The sequence below is a fragment of the Henckelia pumila genome, chromosome 3, assembly GCF_033568475.1.
Source record: "Henckelia pumila isolate YLH828 chromosome 3, ASM3356847v2, whole genome shotgun sequence".
NCBI lineage: Eukaryota > Viridiplantae > Streptophyta > Magnoliopsida > Lamiales > Gesneriaceae > Henckelia > Henckelia pumila.
In genome coordinates, this window is record NC_133122.1 from 56,154,927 (window position 1) to 56,172,733 (window position 17,807).

The following is a 17,807-nucleotide window of genomic DNA, read 5'->3' on the forward strand; positions in this document are numbered from 1 at the left end:
CTTATTTCAATTTGTAAAAAATTTGCTAATATATATTTCAATTTGTTAAAAAATTTGTAAAAATTTGAATTTAAATTTGTAAATAATTAATAATTAATATTAAAATTTTTAAATTTGCTAATATATATTTCAATTATTATTTTTTAATTCGTATATATCTCCTTAGGTAAATTTCATTAATTGTTTGAATTTAAGAATAAAATATATTATAATACAATTAATAATTTTGAATTTAATATAATTATTTCGACAAATAATTATTGAAAATAATTAAAATTTTTAAAATTAAAAAATTATAGTAAAAATTTAAATATTATATTAATTATTAATTTTTTACTTATTTAAATTTCCTAACCCCAAAGATTAACTAAAATAATAATTGAAATATATAAAATAATTAAATTTAATTATAATATAAATATGTATTTATTATAATAATTAAATATTTAATGTTAAATAAAGTTAGTAACATCACAATATTATTGTTAAATAAATAATATATTATAATGATCAATAAAATTAAAATATGGTGAATAATAATAATTACAGTAACTATAATTTAGTTATATTCTAAATCAAAAGTAATTATTATTGAATTTGTTGAATTTTTAATTATTTAAAATTGAAGAGTATTGTTGGGATCGGTTCAGAGGGTAGAGGGGGGGGTGAATACACTCTGAAACTTATTTTCTTTCTTTTCAAAATGATCAAGTGAAGTTTAGTTCACTTAATCTGTTTTCTCAACTTCTAAAACGGTTTGAACAACTTAAATAGTGCGGAAATAGTTCAGAGGTTTTAGTGATGCAAAGGCAAGTTATAACACGATGTATGAGCAATATATAAGATAAATATGCAGTAAAGACTAAGGCACGATTTATGGAAGTTCGAAGGCTTAATCCTTCTACGTCTCCCCTTCTTCCACTTAGAAAGGAATTCACTAGAAGACTTTGGTTATTACAACGTCTTGCAATACACCCACTTCAGACTTAGGACTTATCCAATGCCTAATCCGAAACTCCTAGATTTACACAGATAAGATTCTCAGTTCTTATCAGACTGGTGGAAGCTTTCAGAGTAGCTTCAAGTCTCTTCAATAATGAATACAGTCCGGTTGAGCTTTTCAAACTGCAGAGCGGTCGAGAGGCTTGGAAACCCTAGGATGATCCTTGAAGATCAGATATGTAAACTGTAGGCGAGGGTTTATTTGAGCAGCAAGTGAATGATCTTGTAAGTGTGCTCAAGTATTGCCTCAGTATATCAGATGAGGACTTCTGATAGTATTCAAGTGATTGAGTTGATTGAGATTTTTCGTGTTGCTTGTCTTCTTTTCACTTCTTGAGCAATCTTCCCTTTATATAGGTCAATCATCAACGTCTTTATTTTGAACGTTCTGATGCTGCATTGAATGCACATTTAATGCTTCATAAATGCATTGATGATTCTGCATGAAGATCGTACACTTCTTTAAATGCAGACAACTTCCAGGGTCCAAAACTGGTATAAACGGTCGAATGCTTTATCTGTAGCCATTCTGCGTTTTTGCCATTTTAGTGCAACCTGTTGTCTCGATGCAAGAGTCAACAGATCTTCTGATACGCCGGTTCTTCTTTTGATAAAAGATCTTGCAATGAACGTCTTGTCTCAAGTATTTGTCTTGAAATATCTTGATAAGAAGTTGGCATTCTACCGGTAGATAGATTTATCCTCTGCTGGTTTGAATAACCAGTCGATAGGCTTGTGACTGCAACCGGTCGAGAGACAAAGGCGGTTGACAAGCTTCCGGTAGATAACTTGAAGGGTTTAGACGGTTGCGGTAGGAGTTGTAGTAGATTCCTGAAATACAAAAGATTGGCAGCACATTCCTATACAATGAGTTGTTGTTTGTTATCACCAAAATGTCGGATTCAACAATTTCCCCCTTTTTGGTGATGACAAAACTTAAGTGCTCCGAAAACAATATGAAAGCATTAAAATGAACTTCATTGAGAGAATGAATTTCATTAATTACAATAAGCATTCGTATTACACCTACTGAAGAAAAAAAAAATGAGATACAGCTGCGATAAGTAAAGAAGAGACAAGTTGTTCATATTTTGAACCAACTGGCTCCTCCTGACCTATCGCCTTCTCTTCTTCTTCTGTCGGCTTCTTCCTTTCTTCTGGATTCTTCTTCACGTCTTCTTGCCTCTGCTGCTCTTCGTTGCTCTTCTTCCCCCTTTTTGGCATCACCTTGGTTGAGTCGAAGGACGATCTCAGTGAGTTGAGTGCCAAGGCAGGCTTGCATAGTATCAATTTTTGCATCTAGTTGAGCAATTAGAGTAGCTTGCATAGTGTCCATCCGATCATTCAACTGCCTATGAAGGCGGTTTTCGGATCTGACAACTTGTTTGGAGACGGTAGAGAGCGTTTTGATTTGAGTGCGATGATGGGCAGTGATCTCTTTGGACAGATGAGCAAGGTCTCTAGACATGGTCTCAAAATGCCGAATCATCGTCTTGCGTGAATTGTCAACCCATGAGGATGTGTTTGTGATGTCTTGAAAAGTATTTTTGAAATTCAAAAAGTTTTGAAGAGTATAATCACCGCGCCCAATCAATGTCATTTGGTTCAAAGCACAAAGCTGCTAGTACGGAGCCTGTCAGAGACTAGCTAAAGGCGGATGATATGCCAACATTTATGGCAATGTAACAGCTAAGCTATTAAAGTCATACCAGCAATCATTCCCCCTAAAAGCATGCATACTAACTTAGATCTACTAAGCTAAGAATATTTCGAAAATATGAAAACTTAGCTTCCGGTAAAGGCTTGGTGAATATGTCTGCTGCTTGCTGATCGGTAGAGATGTATTCCAGCCTGATTTCCTTCTTTAAGACATGATCTCGGATAAAGTGATGCCTGACATCAATGTGCTTTGTCCTAGAGTGCATCACTGGATTGTGAGTGATGGCTATGGCACTTGTATTGTCACAGTAGATTGGAGCTTCACTCGACCGGATTCCATAATCATTAAGCTGCTGTTGAATCCAGAGTATTTGAGCACAACAGCTGCCACCAGCAAGGTATTCTGCTTCGGCGGTCGAGGTAGCAATTGATGTCTGCTTCTTACTTGACCACGAAATTAGTCTATCTCCAAGGAATTGACATGTGCCACTTGTGCTTTTGCGATCAATTCTACAACCTGCATAATCTGCATCTGAATAGCCAATAAGATTAAGATTTGAATCTTTGGGATACCAAAGACCCACATTAGTAGTTCCTTTAATATATTTAATTATTCGTTTGGCGGCAATGAAATGAGATTGCTTAGGTGCTGCTTGAAATCTAGCACATAAACAAACTGAATACATGATATCCGGTCGACTGGCAGTCAAATAAAGCAATGAGCCAATAAGGCCTCGATACATTGTTACCTCGACCGGGATTCCCCCTTCATCTTTATCAAGCTTGATTGATGAACTCATGGGGGTAGATACAGTTGAGCACTGTTCCATTCCAAACTTCTTTACCAATTCCTTGGCATACTTGGATTGATTGATAAATATTCCAGTTTCAAGTTGCTTCACTTGCAATCCAAGAAAGAAATTTAGCTCGCCCATCATGCTCATTTCAAATTTCTCCTGCATCATCTTAGAGAACTTTGAGCACAACTTGGGGTTAGTTGACCCAAATATAATGTCATCAACATAAATTTGTACTAGTAACACATGATCACCTTTTACAAATTTAAACAAGGTCTTATCGACCGTTCCAATTTGGAAATTATGTTCCAGTAAAAATTTTAGTAATGTATCATACCATGCACGCGGTGCTTGTTTTAATCCATAGAGGGCTTTGTCAAGTTTATAGATATATTGAGGATGAGTAGGATTGACAAAACCTGGTGGTTGTTCAACGTACACCTCTTCTTGAAGTAGACCATTGAGGAATGCAGACTTGACATCCATTTGATAAACTTTAAAGTCCTTGAAAGCTGCATAGGCAAGAAAGATGCGGATTGCTTATAGTCTTGCAACTGGCGCGAAGGATTCCTCAAAGTCTATGCCTTCTTCTTGTCTGAATCCTTTTGCAACAAGCCGAGCTTTGTTACGCACAACAGTGCCATGTTCATCGAGCTTGTTACGAAACACCCATCTAGTTCCAATCACATTTTGATTTTCCGGTCGAGGAACTAGATGCCAAACATTGTTGCGGGTGAATTGATTCAACTCTTATTGCATAGCTTCAATCCAGCTGGCATCTGATAGAGCTTCATCTATCTTCTTGGGCTCTACCTGAGATATGAAAGCTGCATGCAAGAATTCATTAATCATTTGACCACGTGTTTTTCGAGGAGCAGAAGGGTCACCTATGACCAACCCAGGTGGATGATCTTTGTTCCACCTAAAATAATTCCCTAAAGGGTTGTCATCAATTGGTTGACGAACGTCCTCGTTTACTGGATCATCATTGGCAGGAGGATCGTTATCAACCGGTGGATCCTCTTCTGGCCTTGTTTGATCACACACGGTAGAGGGAACTGGATCATCCTTCTTTGGAGGATGTGGATCACTGTCACTCTCTTCCTGTAGATTTGTGTTTTCCAGCCTATGACTCAGATCATTTATGCTCCCTTGAGTTTGTTCTGTACAAAGAGTAGATTCATCAAAAACAACATGAATGGTTTCCTCGACCGTTAGTGATCTTTGATTGAACACTCGATAAGCTCTGCTAACGGCTGAGTAACCAATAAAAGTTCCTTCGTCTGCTTTGGCATCGAAGGCTGTCAAATGATTTTTGCCATTGTTGTGGATAAAGCATTTGCACCCAAAAATTTTGAAGTATGAAATATCAGGTTTTGTGCCATTCCAGATCTCATATGGAGTTTTGTTAAATCGTTTATTAATCATAGATCTGTTTTGAGTATATCAAGCTGTGTTAACTGCTTCTGCCCAAAGCCTTTGAGAAACATTTGAATCAGCAATCATAGTTCTGGCTGCTTCTTTTAAAGTACAGTTCCTTCTTTCAGCCACCCCATTTTGCTATGGGGATCTAGCAGCTGACAACTCATGCTTGATTCCCTGATCATCTAGATAAGTCATAAGAGTGGTGTTTAAAAATTCAGTCCCTCTATCACTCCTGATTCTATCTATCACAGTAGATTGTTCATTTTGCAAGCGTTTAAAAAGCTTAATCAGGTGAGGTGCAGTTTGATCTTTTGAAGAGAGAAAGATGACCCAAGTAAATCGAGAAAAGTCATCTATAACAACAAGAGCATATCTCATTCCCCCTATGCTTCTTACTGGTATAGGACCAAATAGGTCCATGTGAAGTAAATCTAAGCATTTGGAAGAAGACATACACCCTTTATTTTTAAAGGTTGCTCTCACCTGCTTTCCTAGTTAACAAGCAGGAGAAACTTTGTCTTTTATAAAATCTCCTTCAGGCAGACCAGAAACCAAATCATGCTTCCTCAAGTTAGAGATGGACTTAAAATTTAGATGATTTAACCGCTTATGCCACAACCAATGTTTATCATGATGATCAGTAAGACAAGTAGATGAAGAAATATGTGAGCAAGACCAGTTTACCTTGTAGAAGTTTAGGTCTCTTACATCGGTCATAAGAGTCTCACCTTTGTCATTTTTGATGATGCAAGTGTGTTTGTGAAACTCGACCGAATGATCATTGTCACATAGTTGACTAATAATTATCAAATTATAGCACAGTTTGTCAACAAGCAACACATCTTTAATAATGATGTTACCATGGATAATCTTACCCTTACCCACGGTTTTACCTTTGGAGTTGTCTCCAAAGCTGATCTTTGGTCCTTTGCACAACACAACTTCTGTTAAAAGTTCTGGATTCCCTGTCATGTGTCGTGAGCAACCACTATCTAAGTACCAGGTAGTGTCCTTGATAGAAGTGGTCTTCTCGCCCGTTTGGACTTTTAGTACCTGCAAAAAGTGAAGAACTTTTGGTACCCATATCTAGTAGGGTTCAGGTCGGATTAGCCCTTTCGGGACCCACATCTAGAACATCCTTACAGGTTTGCCCGTGTGTGTGTCCAGAAATCTGTGCGGTCGATAAGCAATAAATGTGTGTGCTTGTGAGGTTGCTGTGTGCTGCTTGCCTTTTTGATCTTTATCAGTTAGCCTGTACCTCTTTTGAACTGGCCTGCAATTAAAGTACTGGTAAGGCTTCTCCTTTGACCATCTTCTCTTAGAGTAGTTAGACTCATTCCATGGCCTTTTGAAATTAGATTGGTTTCCCTTTCTTCTTTCATTAGGTTTTGGTTTAATCCAAGTTCCTCTTTGATTAGAGATCTGGGGATCCACATATCCCAGCCCTCTATGCTTAGAGCTTCGTTCGTTAGATACTTTCTGATTTTTGTCAAAGCTGCACTCATCATGTTCATATATCGTGCTGGACCTGACAAATCTTATTTTGTTAAGATTGCCTTTGTCCAGGCTTGACTGAATACAAGATTCCATAGACTGTTCATTTGTTCCAAACCCTAGACCGGTTTTGTCATGTGCCGGTCTTTGGATTTCTTGAATCTTGTCAATGGTTACAGAAGATTTATTCCAAGCCTTAATTGTTTCAAGTAGTTTTTTGTTCTCAGTCAAGGTTGCTTGGAACACTCTTTTCAAGGTGTCATTCTCAGTAGCCAGCAGACTTAGCTTGACCTTAAGACCATCAAGCTCTTTTTGTTGCATGCAGCTTGATTCGCTTGACTTATATTTTAGGTCAGCTCTTTCTGCCTTTACCTCCTCGAATTCCTTGGATAATGCTTTGTATTCATTAGCCATTTCGTGTAAAGCAGTAACTAGATCACTGTGAGTAAATTCAGGTGAACCAAAGTCAAATACCTCCTTAGCTTCTTCTTCGATGTCAGCCATAAGGCATTCCACCTTTTCATCATCGCTGTCATCTGAAGAGCTTCCGGTATTGGGGTTGTCAGAGTCAGACTCAGCCCTCTTGCTTTTGCTTTCGTCTGCTACTAGAACCCTTTGGTCTCTTCCTTTTCTAAACGTCCTCCTTGCCCCTTCTTCTTTCGAAGAATTGCTTCTGATCATTGCTCTTAGGCTTGGTGCAATCTGCAATGAAGTGGCCTGGCTTGCCACAGTTAAAACAAGTAGGACCATTGTCTGTATGGTCCGATTTATGATAATTTTTAAATTTAGAATTGTTTTTACGCATAAATATACCAAATTTCTTGACAAAGAGTGTCATGGCTTCGTTGCTGATTTGCTCAACTGATCTCTTTGGAGCTTCCTCGACCGGTGGACGCATCACCGTTGAGGTTAAGGCCTTGGTTGGTTGAGAGGTAGATGGTTCATCTTCTGTCCTCATGTTGAGCTCGAACTCGTAGCTTTGAGATCTGCAAAGAGATCATGCAGTTCAACCTTGCTTAAGTTTTTTGACTCCCTCATGGCCACTGTCTTGATCTCCCATTCTTTGGGCAAAGCTCTCATAACCTTCACAGCAATTTCACGGTTAGTATAAGTTTTTCCTAAAGCAATAAGATCACAAATGATACTACTGAACCGTTCATCAAATTCAGCCATGGTTTCCCCTGGCTTCATTTTGGCATTGTCATATTTTTGAATGGCCATGGTGAGCTTGTTTTCCTTGGTCTGGTCATTTCCTTCACACAGCTGAGTGAGCTTCTCCCAAATCTCCTTTGCTGTGGAGCATGACTTGATTTTGCTGAACACGTTCTTGTCCAGTGTTTTGTATAGGATGTCCCGGGCCACATTGTCAAGATTGGCCTTCTTTTTGTCCTCAGTAGTCCACTCAGCTCTTGGTTTCTCAATCATTTGTCCTGCACCAACGGTTAGAGCTGGGTTGACCTTCATGATTTTGATAGGACCGTCTGTTATGACATATAGCATGTCATCGTCCTGTGCTGCAAGATGTGCCTGCATGCGAATTTTCCAGTCATCATAATCTTCTTTAGAAAACATAGGAATTTTGTTGAAAGAAGTCATGATTTTAAAACTTTAGATCAGCAGTTGAGAAAGGAACCCGCTCTGATACCACTTGTTGGGATCGGTTCAGAGGGTAGAGGGGGGGTGAATACACTCTGAAACTTATTTTCTTTCTTTTCAAAATGATCAAGTGAAGTTTAGTTCACTTAATCTGTTTTCTCAACTTCTAAAACGGTTTGAACAACTTAAATAGTGCGGAAATAGTTCAGAGGTTTTAGTGATGCAAAGGCAAGTTATAACACGATGTATGAGCAATATATAAGATAAATATGCAGTAAAGACTAAGGCACGATTTATGGAAGTTCGAAGGCTTAATCCTTCTACGTCTCCCCTTCTTCCACTTAGAAAGGAATTCACTAGAAGACTTTGGTTATTACAACGTCTTGCAATACACCCACTTCAGACTTAGGACTTATCCAATGCCTAATCCGAAACTCCTAGATTTACACAGATAAGATTCTCAGTTCTTATCAGACTGGTGGAAGATTTCAGAGTAGCTTCAAGTCTCTTCAATAATGAATACAGTCCGGTTGAGCTTTTCAAACTGCAGAGCGGTCGAGAGGCTTGGAAACCCTAGGATGATCCTTGAAGATCAGATATGTAAACTGTAGGCGAGGGTTTATTTGAGCAGCAAGTGAATGATCTTGTAAGTGTGCTCAAGTATTGCCTCAGTATATCAGATGAGGACTTCTGATAGTATTCAAGTGATTGAGTTGATTGAGATTTTTCGTGTTGCTTGTCTTCTTTTCACTTCTTGAGCAATCTTCCCTTTATATAGGTCAATCATCAACGTCTTTATTTTGAACGTTCTGATGCTGCATTGAATGCACATTTAATGCTTCATAAATGCATTGATGATTCTGCATGAAGATCGTACACTTCTTTAAATGCAGACAACTTCCAGGGTCCAAAACTGGTATAAACGGTCGAATGCTTTATCTGTAGCCATTCTGCGTTTTTGCCATTTTAGTGCAACCTGTTGTCTCGATGCAAGAGTCAACAGATCTTCTGATACGCCGGTTCTTCTTTTGATAAAAGATCTTGCAATGAACGTCTTGTCTCAAGTATTTGTCTTGAGATATCTTGATAAGCAGTTGGCATTCTACCGGTAGATAGATTTATCCTCTGCTGGTTTGAATAACCAGTCGATAGGCTTGTGACTGCAACCGGTCGAGAGACAAAGGCGGTTGACAAGCTTCCGGTAGATAACTTGAAGGGTTTAGACGGTTGCGGTAGGAGTTGTAGTAGATTCCTGAAATACAAAAGATTGGCAGCACATTACTATACAATGAGTTGTTGTTTGTTATCACCAAAATGTCGGATTCAACAAGTATTGTTGGAAATAAAAAATAATAATTCCGGAGCTCCTGGTTGGAAACAATAATTCATACAAACAATAATTTTAGTCCATAAAGTAAGAATCAATTTATGGGCAATTAATGTGTTGGTGTTGGACAATTAATGTGTTGGTGCTTTCTGAATCTGGAGCTCTCTTGACCGACAAGACATTTTTTTTTCTTTTGCAATAACCGGTTTTTTTTGCCCCAAAAATGAGTCTTTTTTTTTTATTAATAAACCTGAATCCGGGACAGACTGTCCCGGATTCAGCAAATGTCAGACTGACATCTCTTTTGAATCCGGGACAGACTGTCTCGGAATGGCATAGTTTGATAAAAATTTAAAAATGCATTATTTTAATTAATATTTATTTATTTTATATTAATTTAATAAAAAAACCCCACTAATTGCCGAGGAGGCGAGGAGCGGGATCCACGTAGGAGACCACTATAAGATTAATGGATTTATTTCAAGTAAATTCATGGAAATATATATATATATATATATATATATAAGTTTTTTTATGGTGCCCAACACTATATGCCCACTTTATGCTCACCATGTACAATAGATGAGTTTATCAGTACAATAGATGAGTTGACTTGTACATGATGGGCATGAAGTGGACATATAGTGTTGGGCATCATAAAAGAACTATATATATATATATATATATATATATATATATATATATCTACTATCTACTATCTACTATTTTATAATAGTTGAGAGGAGTATAGAAACTGCCGTTGTGAGGACACCATTTTTTGTTTCCGATTTTACCCTTCTTCTTTACCATTACTTTTTACGTTTTGTTCAGTTTTTCTACCCCATACCTTTTACCCACTCCACGTTCCGCAAACTTCTTCACATTCTCTTCCCGTTTTCCCACTCACTACCCCTCAATGAAACGGCCGCTTTCTACTCCCAATTTACACCATACTCGGATACAAAAACAGGTAATTTTATTCATCTCAATCTCTATATTTTTTTTAGGTTTTGATTCATGGTTTTCTAATATTCCATGTTTCCTCGAATTATCTCCTGGGTTTACGAATTTTTGCGCTTTTGTATATTTTCCATTTCTCATCATTCTGAAATTGTATTTTGGATTTACGAATTTGTATGTGTTCTATTTGGTCTGACAGGAATTGTGGCCAAAACTGAAAATTGGGTGAACAGATAAGTTTCTCACTCGGTTAGAAAATATTCATTTCATTCTCTTTCTTTTTCGATTATACTTACGCTCTTATTCGGTAAGTTGCAGTTACAGGAGAAAAGCCTTTGTTTACTTGGTTAAATTAGGAGGCTTCAAACCGAGTGAGAAACTGATTTGTGCTTACAGGAGGCTTCAAATCGTGTAAACAGAGGCTTCAAACCAAACGTATACACAAATGCATCACCACCGCTGCCCATGGTCACTGTTAATTAATACATTTAATTTTCCCCCAATGCATTTTTTTTTCAACTACTTTCTGGAAAACGACACAGATGAACCAAATTTTGAATTTTTTCCTGCAATTTCAGAGATAATAGATTGTTTTTAATGTGGTATAAAGAGTTTGTTATGGGTTTCGTAAGCAGCTAACACTGAGATTTGAATTGGTTTGTTTTCCTTTTACAGAGCTTGCTTGATGCAAAATGGAGATTCATTGTTATCGTTGTTTGGTGAAAAATGGAGATTGATCGTTCATCGTTGTCTTTGTCATGTCAATGAGTTTACACATGCATACATGTGAGTTCAAACTTAATTGATTTTGGTTACATACAAAAGATTATTTACTCCAATTCTCTCTCTTATTCAACGGGCAAAGGTCTTCCGCAGCTCGATAATTTCTCTCTCTAAATTTTGTAGATTTTCTATTTTCTTGGGGCTCAAGAATTCGCCGGGATTGATTTCCTGTTCGTGATATTAGTTGTTGTGTTCTTTCAAGATTCTGGAATTGAATTCAATTTCCTTGAATTTGTAACTAATTTATTGGACTTGCTATCTGATCGATTTTGACCATCTCTTCAGCCAGTTTAGATTAATCGACGTACCCATCTATATGTTTATCCTAGGTTTTGTTTTGTTTAGTTTTTTAGTTATTCTTTTTCTGTGGATTGATATTTGGTTTTTGAGATCCGGGCTTAGCTTACGCTTGAGAAACTATGATTTTATGCTTAAAAGTTTTGTCTGATTTGATTAGTTTATGGAAGTGCTATTGATTTAGTGTAATATGAATTTAGGAAGTTGGAAGATTTTGAAAGGCTATGAGTTTGAGGGATTAAAATGGCAGAGGAGAAACAAGAGGAGTTTAGCCTTGAGAATACAAACTACAGCTGCTTCAAGATCTTCAATTTTATGTTTTTCTTCAAAGTTTACATTCCTTTCAGAATATATATATATAAATATTTCAAATTATTTTATGTTAGTGAAACAATTTTGTATGTTCATTTACACTTCTCACATTTTATCCTCATCAATTAATTAATCCCTAAATTCGTGCTGCCATAAAATTTGTATTCATTCTTAGTCACATAGCTATTTTTCTTCGGTGACAATTATTTTTATTTGAAGCCACTCAATCTACATTCGTGGTTTAAATTTTGAAAATGAAAAGAGATTGAAAAAAATCTATTCTGATTTTTATCTAGATCAATTTAAATTTTAATTCATGCAAGCAATCTATATTTTATTTCAAGGTCTTTAAATTTCGATTGCGCCTATCAGTTTACAGATTATGTTACCATATTTTTTGACCAGATCTGTTCTTATCTCTTGCGATTCTCACCCATTAAATTCAAATTTTAAACTTCAAATCTGGTTTTTATTTATTTATTTAGCCTTATACTTATTTATATCTTTTTTAATTTTCATCAACTATTTTGGTACAGTTCTTTCATTTTTTGTTTTATTGGATCATATTCCAAAACTAAGATTAATCAAACCTCAAGCTACCTACAATTCTTCTCTTACAATGAAAATTGGTTAAAAAAATGTAAATTCAACAAAATATGTATTAATTCTTAATTACACTCTTACGTTTATTTTCGAAAAATAAAAATCAGTGACATCAAGTTCTTACTAACACTTTTCTTGAATAAAATTTCATCATTTTGTAGTTCTACAATATGTCGCAAGTAAGAAGACAAGTTTTGAACAGTTGCTTGAAATAATTATATCTCATATTTATGTTAGAAAACATTTAAATGTTAATATATTTAGTTTTTATAAAATAATTGAAAATTAGGGGATGTCGAGATGCTTCAGGGAATATTTAGTCATTTGATTTTTTTTTTTACCATAATGTTCAATTTCAATCATTTCTCGATTTACAAACTTTTTGTAACGCTCGAAATTATTTAATTTTGATCCGAGAATATTTAATTTGGGAATATTTGGAGTTTTGATTTAAATTCTAATATTCTTAAATTATTTAGGATTGAAATTGAATGAAATGAGAAGTTGAGGACTGAATTGCAATTATTGAAGTCTTGAGGGGCTAAAGTGCAAAATTCTGAAAATGAGCAAGACACTTGTTATTGTTAAGTTGACTCACGTGTAGTATCAATATTTCATCAGATTTCCAGAGTCAAGAACCGAGAGAAAAACCTTCAAAGAACTCCAAGCTTTTTCTTCATTTTCCAATTGAGATATCTTGAGTTACGGGTGTCCATTTTCGATTCCGAAAGATGTTCTGGAATCCTCGCAACGAAACCTTCGAATTGATGTAAGTTTTATCTTAGTTCATCAAGGTTTGAGAATTCGAAATGGACAGAGATCAGACTTGTGTTTGAATTATTGTTGATGAGCTTCTATCTTTTGTTTTATTGAAGTTGGGTTGAGGATTGATTGTTGTATCATGTTCTTATAATTTTCCAGCTATGATTCGACTTTTATACCTGCTGATATGTTGGATTTGAGTTGATATACAGCTGATATGAATGTTAGATTGGTTATAGATGTGTTCGGAATCGCCGAGTTATACCAATATGCCGTCGAACTCATGATTTGAAGTGATTTGCTATTGTTCTTGGACTAAGAAGTTGCTGAATTATTAGCTGATGATTCTTTGCTTGTTATGTTGTGATTTCAGTGTGTAAACAGGGCATTTCAACTCATTGATCTTGACTCCGAAATCGATACAAGAACGCACAAGATTTGGACAAGCTAAAAGACATCCTAAACATCACATTTGAAAGGTAAAAGTGGACTAATATTTGATTGGGATTACAACTCGAGATGGTTTGTATCGAGTTCCCCTAAATCACATACTTGTTTACTTAATTGCTCTTATGTGCTTTCCTTTGAGTAGTTGAATAAGTCTTGATGTTAATGAATGTGATTTGAATGATATCTATTGCATTCATCTTGTAAGACTTGTTCTTTGATTTCGAAATGAACGGAAACGTTCGAATAGACGATTTGAGGGATTGTATATGTATGGCCTGGGTGGTTGTTTAGCCTAGCATCTGATTTACATATATAATGGCTTCAATGTCTAGAGAAGTGAGATAAGTAGCCCCACCTCGATCGGGAGAGTCGGTGGATTAGTTATGGGAAATCGAATGCAGCAGCTGATGCATTGAGTCGACAGGTATGTTCCTTATCCTTATCGACGATTGGTGTATCGAATTTGATTGAAAACTGTTGTCTATCTAGATTAGTATTTGATACGAATTATCAGCCTCTGCAACTTTATCAAATTCAAGTTGAACCAGCAGTGTTGTTGCGAATTAGAGATGCTCAGAAAAATGATCAGAATGTGCAGAACTCGATTGAGAAATTCCGATCAGGACATGTATCTGAATACCAGGTTCGAGATGATCTTCTTTACGTTCACAATCGCCTAGTAGTGCCTGATATTTCTGATGTACGTCAACAACTACTGAAAGAGGCGCATTGTAGTCGTTACAGTATTCATCCTGGTGGTAGGAAGATGTACAATGATCTGAAGACTCATTATTGGTGGAAACAGATGAAGTCAGATATCACCGATTTTGTGTTTCGATGTCTTAATTGCCAGCAGGTGAAGGCTGAAAGGAAGAGACCGCCTGGTTTATTACAGAGTTTATCCGTGCCTGAATGGAAATGGGATCATATTTCTATGGATTTCGTGACAATATTACCTCGATCTTCTAGAGGCTGTGATGTTATCTGGGTGATTATTGACAGATTGACGAAATCAGCGTGTTTCATTCCTTATCGCATGACATATAGACACAACCAGATGGCAGAGATTTATGTTCGAGAAGTTGTTAGATTGCACGGAGTGCCGAAATCCATCATATCAGATCGTGATCCTCGATTTACATCACATTTTTGGCAATGCTTACAGAGTGCTTTGGGTACTCAGTTACACTTGAGTACAACTTATCATCCACAGACTGACGGACAGTCTGAGCGTACTATTCAGACTTTGGAGGACATGTTGAGAGCTGTAGTGCTTGATTTTGGCACCAGTTGGCAAGAATCACTATCTCTTTGTGAATTCTCGTACAACAACAGCTATCAATCGAGTATTGGAATGGCTACTTTTGAAGCTTTATATGGAAGAAAATGTCGATCTCCTCTGTACTGGGATGATATCTCTGAAGTACCTGACACTGGCCTTGATGTGATATGTGATATGAATGAACAGGTGAAGCTTGTTCAGAGAAGAATGAAGACAGCTCAAGATAGACAAGCAAAATATGCCAATGTTCGACGTCGACCTTTGTCGTTTGAACAGGGGGATATGGTGTTTCTGAAGATTTCTCCATTCAGAGGCACTGTCAGATTTGGCAAGCGAGGGAAATTGTCTCCACGATATATCGGTCCTTATGAAATTCTGGAGAAAATAGGCAATCTCGCCTATCGATTAGCTCTTCCTCCATCTTTATCTGGAATACATGATGTCTTTCATGTATCAATGCTTCGAAAATACCTTGCTGATGAATCTCATGTGCTTCAATCTGATGAGGCTGAACACGACGAAACTTTGAGTTATTTTGAAAAGCCAATTCAGATTCTTGATCGAAAAGAGAAGCAACTACGAACGAAGACTATTCCACTTGTGAAAGTCCAATGGAGTCATCATGGCATTGAAGAAGCGACTTGGGAGACTGAGTCAGATATGATGCAACGTTTTCCAGAGATGTTTCAATGATGTGAGTCTTCTTTAGTTTTCTGTTATCTGATATCTGTTATATGATCTGTGGATACTACTTGAGATTTCGAGAACGAAATCGTGTCTTAGTGGGGGAGAATTGTAACGCCCGAAATTATTTAATTTTGATCCGAGAATATTTAATTTGGGAATATTTGGAGTTTTGATTTAAATTCTAATATTCTTAAATTATTTAGGATTGAAATTGAATGAAATGAGAAGTTGAGGACTGAATTGCAATTATTGAAGTCTTGAGGGGCTAAAGTGCAAAATTCTGAAAATGAGCAAGACACTTGTTATTGTTAAGTTGACTCACGTGTAGTATCAATATTTCATCAGATTTCCAGAGTCAAGAACCGAGAGAAAAACCTTCAAAGAACTCCAAGCTTTTTCTTCATTTTCCAATTGAGATATCTTGAGTTAAGGGTATCCATTTTCGATTCCGAAAGATGTTCTGGAATCCTCGCAATGAAACCTTCGAATTGATGTAAGTTTTCTCTTAGTTCATCAAGGTTTGAGAATTCGAAATGGACAGTGATCAGATTTGTGTTTGAATTGTTGTTGATGAGTTTCTATCTTTTGTTTTATTGAAGTTGAGTTGAGGATTGATTGTTGTATCATGTTCTTATGATTTTCCAGCTATGATTCGACTTTTATACCTGCTGATATGTTGGGTTTGAGTTGATATACAGCTGATATGAATGTTAGATTGGTTATAGATGTGTTCGGAATCGCCGAGTTATACCGATATGCCGTCGAACTCATGATTTGAAGTGATTTGCTATTGTTCTTGGACTAAGAAGTTGCTGAATTATTAGCTGATGATTCTTTGCTTGTTATGCTGTGATTTTAGTGTGTAAACAGGGCATTTCAACTCATTGATCTTGACTCCGAAATCGATACAAGAACGCACAAGATTTGGACAAGCTAAAAGACATCCTAAACATCACATTTGAAAGGTAAAAGTGGACTAATATTTGATTAGGATTACAACTCGAGATGGTTTGTATCGAGTTCCCCTAAATCACATACTTGTTTGATTAATTGCTCTTATGTGCTTTCCTTTGAGTTGTTGAATAAGTCTTGATGTTAATGAATGTGATTTGAATGATATCTATTGCATTCATCTTGTAAGACTTGTTCTTTGATTTTGAAATGAACGGAAACGTTCGAATAGATGATTTGAGGGATTGTATATGTATGGCCTGGGTGGTTGTTTAGCCTAGCGTCTGATTTACATATATAATGGCTTCAAAGTCTAGAGAAGTGAGATAAGTAGCCCCACCTCGATCGGGAGAGTCGGTGGATTAGTTATGATATCTACTTCTCGGGATCCCAACCGACGAATGAAGAGATGAACCTTTTTTTAAACATGCATTGAAGTTATGTTCTTTATATCATGATCTTGATAAATGTTTGTATGCATGTTTAGTTGCTTTTACTGCGAAATCTATTTCTCACCGAAGTTATCTGGCTATTGTTTTGTTGTATGTGTCATTGCAATAGGAGGGAGTGGAACCGGGCAAAAGCGAACGTGAAGAACAAGGGATAAGAAGATAGCGTGATGATCCGAGTCTAGATGGTTGTGTGAGCTGTCATGATGTTGTTGAGTGTCTTAAACTTGAGCATGTTAGAGCTACTTGCACCAAGACTTGTTGATGATTAAGTTGTGGTCTTGTTGTTGTTCATAGGATTTGAATGGGGATATGTAAATCCTTGAGACATTATAATGTAGCTTGATCTTGAATGTGTAACATTGCTTCTTGCATGTTTATGAGCCTTTATTGTTATGAATTTAAAGTCTTGTGATGGTCAATTCCTATCAATTACATCATGTTAGAATGCATGTTAGCTTATGTTATTGATATAGGCTTTGTATGAGATGATAGGAATTGATTATTGAAGGAAAGAACTTGTTCTTGACGGCAAACGTTTCTGTTATTTTTCTACTGGAACTGTGCTCGCTCGATCGGGCAATTCCTACCGATCGAGCGAGGCTGTTATATCAGGAACAGAACACTTGAAAGAAGTGGCTCGCTCGATCGGTCATTTCTTGCAGATCGAGCGAGGCCACTATTATCTGCACCCGAGAGTTTGAGCATTGTGCTCGCTCGATCGATAGATTTTTACCGATCGAGCGAGGTGCTCCCATTTTAAAAAAAAAAAATTTATTTTGTTTATACATTGATTATTGTCTATTCTTTTTGATGATTTGATTATTGAGAGATTAGAACTCGGGTCGTCACACTTTCTATATTGATGGTGATATTGATATCAAAACAACTATTGTTTATAAAACAATCGTATAATAATCGTTATTCATATATATATATATATATATATATATATCACAAACAATATATAT